This window comes from Anas platyrhynchos, chromosome 25 (genome assembly GCF_047663525.1).
Source record: "Anas platyrhynchos isolate ZD024472 breed Pekin duck chromosome 25, IASCAAS_PekinDuck_T2T, whole genome shotgun sequence".
Taxonomy (NCBI): domain Eukaryota; kingdom Metazoa; phylum Chordata; class Aves; order Anseriformes; family Anatidae; genus Anas; species Anas platyrhynchos.
The window spans coordinates 639,401-643,052 of record NC_092611.1 but is presented as its reverse complement, the minus strand read 5'-3'; positions in this window follow the sequence as shown (position 1 = coordinate 643,052).

The following is a 3,652-nucleotide window of genomic DNA, read 5'->3' as shown; positions in this document are numbered from 1 at the left end:
ATCATGAGACGGGGAAGAGACAGAGGCTCTGGCGTGCACTGCTGACTGGTTTGCGTCGGTGGGGTTGGAGTGAGGAAGCTGTACCCTCCTCTGTCAGCACAAAGGAGAGGAGTTATTCCACGCTATTTTTCCTCCTCTGTGTATGAATGGACAGACTGCACAGTTGGTTAAGGCCGTAGCTACTGAAGACAAGAACTCGATTGTCTGCTGCTCTTCAGGCAGAAGGCAGAAGGAATCAAGAGACAGGACTGGCTCTGTCTGCATACTGCAGTAGACGCACTTTTTTGCATCTTCTGTGCGTGAAAAAGTATGTTTTAATTGATAAGAATCCCAAGGGCCTAGAAATACTGCAGTTTTAGGATAAATCTGGTATAAACTGAGTGTCCTGAGGATTTTGAGTACTCCATTTCCGTGGCCAGACCAACAGAAACTCCAGGGCAATAGGAAACACAACTTTCTCTCTCTTATCCTAAATTTCTCCACTTGTTATCTCCTGACCAGCAATTTACAGGAAAGTTACAGGAAAGTGAGGGAAAATATTTGAACTATTTATACACCAGTGCAGGTGGTGCCATGTTAACTTCACTCTTTTGCAAGATCTTGTTTGCTAACAGCAAGTTATGGCCCCTAGGGATGTTTTACCTTGAGGGAGGGAATGGGGGCACACCAAAACAAGTAGAACAAGCAAAATACTGTGGGGTGGAGCTGACAAAACAACAAACAAACAAACAAACAACAAAAAAACAACTACCACCACAGACCACCCACTAGTGCCGTGCTTTTCATACTGAAGTGAGGAAAGAGCAGAGCATCCTTGCAGTAACTTCATGCCTCAAAACCCTCCTTTGTCACTCTTCCTGCACTTGTGTAACAGTTGCTTGCAGGTCTGTTTCCTTTCTTATTTCAGGACTGGAAGATGGCTTCATGGACAAAACAGACTTGGCTTGGGGAAGAGTAATTGAATTTATTGCCAACTGATCACAAAGTAGGACAGTGAGAATTTAAAAACTTTAAAACCAACCAACCAACCAACCAACCAACCAAACAGAAAACCACCTCGCCACACTACCTCCATCCCAGGCTAAACCTCAGTCTTGATTCTTCTATCTATTTCCCACGGAGCAGTGGGGGGTGGTTGGAGGATGTTGGGGACTGGAGGTTGCAGGCTCTGCTGCTCCTTCATCGTATTTGGCAATTTTATTGATGGTAGCGCTCCCCACCCCTCCCATCCCCTCTTTTCCCTTCCCTCCACTCCCCTGCCCTCCCCTATGCTCCCTGTTCTTTCTGACCAACAGTATGATAGATTCGGGTGGGTGGTCAGCACGTGGGGCTACGGAGAGGACATGTACACAAAGATTTGGCTCCAGATCCAAAATGTCATGTATTTGGCAATTTTATTTATGGTAGCACTCCCCTCCCCTCCCCTCCCCTCCCCTCCCCTCCCCTCCCCTCCCCTCCCCTCCCCTCCCCTCCCCTCCCCTCCCCTCCCCTCCCCTCCCCTCCCCTCCCCTCCCCTCCCCTCCCCTCCCCTCCCCTCCGCTCCCCTCCCCTCCCCTCCCCTCCCCTCCCCTCTTTTGCCTCCTCTCCCCACTTTTGCCTCCCCTCCCCTCCCCCCCATCCTCTCCCCTCCCCTCCCGTCTCCTCCCCTCCCCTACACCCCCTCCCCTATGCTCCCTGTCCCTATACTCTGCTACACTCCCCTCCCCTATACTACCCTACACACTCCTACACTTCCCTCCCCTATCCTACCCTAAACTCCCGTTCGCTACACTACCCTACATTACCCTATGCCCCCCTCCCCTACACTCTCCTACACTCCCCTCCCGTATCCTACCCTACACTCCCCTAAACTCCGATCCCCTACACTACCCTATACTCTCCTATGCTCCCCTCCCCTCTAACACGCTACACTACCCTACCCTACCCTACCCTACCCTACCCTACCCTACCCTACCCTACCCTACCCTACCCTACCCTACCCTACCCTACCCTACCCTACCCTACCCTACCCTACCCTACCCTACCCTACCCTATCCTATGTTATCCTATCCTATCCTATCCTATCCTATCCTATCCTATCCTATCCTATCCTATCCTATCCTATCCTATCCTATCCTATCCTACCCTCCCCCTGCCCTCCCCTCCCCTCCCTTCCTTTTATTCCCTCCCCTTCCCTCCCCTCTTGTCTTCTTCTCTCCTCTCTTCTTTCTTTCGGGTAACTTCAAATCGCTTCAGTCGTTCTCATAGCTCCTATCCCTGGCTGATTCACGGGAACCCATCAGCAGCAACCAGAAGCGCTCCAGCTGCTGTGTCACTGGTCGAGCAACAGTCTCCAACTGGGAATCGCTGACTTCGTTGTGTGGCTCAGACAGGTGCCTTGCAGTTCCACCGTGGCCTGGACGTTTCCTCTTGCTGTGTCCCCACCTACAGCGCACTTCTGCTTAGAAGCAGCAGCAGGCTTTGGAAGATGTCCCACTCCTTCCATTTTCAGTGGTTTAGCTTGGCTAGCCGGGTGGTGTCTGTCAATAGAAGACAACAACGAGATTTGGGTTAGAAACAGCTAACTGAGTAGTTCCTTTGCACAAGGGCAAGGAATATTTACCCCTTCCTACTGGAGGCTGCAGTGTCAGAGATAATGACGGGTCCTTCCGAGAGCTTTGAAATATCCCTTGGGGATGCTGAGTCCAGAGGACCAGAGCAAACCTGTCTAAAGTACACCGTGGAATCACTCGGAATGACTTCCTAGCAGAAGCATGTGTCTGATACGGCTTCAGCTGCTTGCAGTGTTCTTCTTCACCTCCTACCTAAATTCAGATGAGAGATCTCAATGAAGATGGAAAGGTTGAGAAATAGAGAAATCACTGATGTGCTTTGAGAACTTCTAAGGACTGAGTACTGCATCAATCCCATGTTGTAACATTAAGGATTGGTTAGAAAAGCAAACGTTAAAAACAAGGAAAGGGGAAGAACAAGTAAGCTTTCTTAAAGTATCTATTCTATTTAAGGTATCTTTAAAGAAGTAAATAAGTACTGAAATATATATGCAGATAGAGAAAGAGAGAGAGAGACAGAAACCTAAGAGTCTGCTGTGCAGGTTAGCTTCTTGCTCTCTTTTCTAAAAGTCACAGTGAATGCAGCATCTGTGTGCGTTACAAGCATTACCCTCAGTCCAGCACAGGTACACACGAGAGGTCAGCCTGCAGGTTGCGGAGGCAAAGCAACTGCTCTGGCTGGATGTGAAGAGCCAAGACAGAAGTTGCTGTCAGGGAAAAGATACACAGAGGGGATGAAAAAGACGGAGTGTGCTTCCGACCTTCACAACTTCTAAGCAAGCGGAGATGAGGTTGTGGAAGAAGCAAATAAGCTGTTGATCTAGAAGCAGCCTGAAGATTGTCCTTAAGCAGGGCCTTGCATTCTTCATTTTTACAGCATTGCTTGCCTTCAAGTGCACGACGATGATTTTATGAACTTTCTACCACTACAGAAATGCACCGGATTCTTTCACAAAACTTACGGGTGGTACTTGGCAATATTGGTCAGCATTCTCTATTTCCTTCTTCATCTCAATTCTCTTTTGGCCTGTGAAGCTTTCCAGATCAGAGGAGAAGATCCACGGTAATACGGAGCTTTGGATACTGCAAAGGAAACGAAG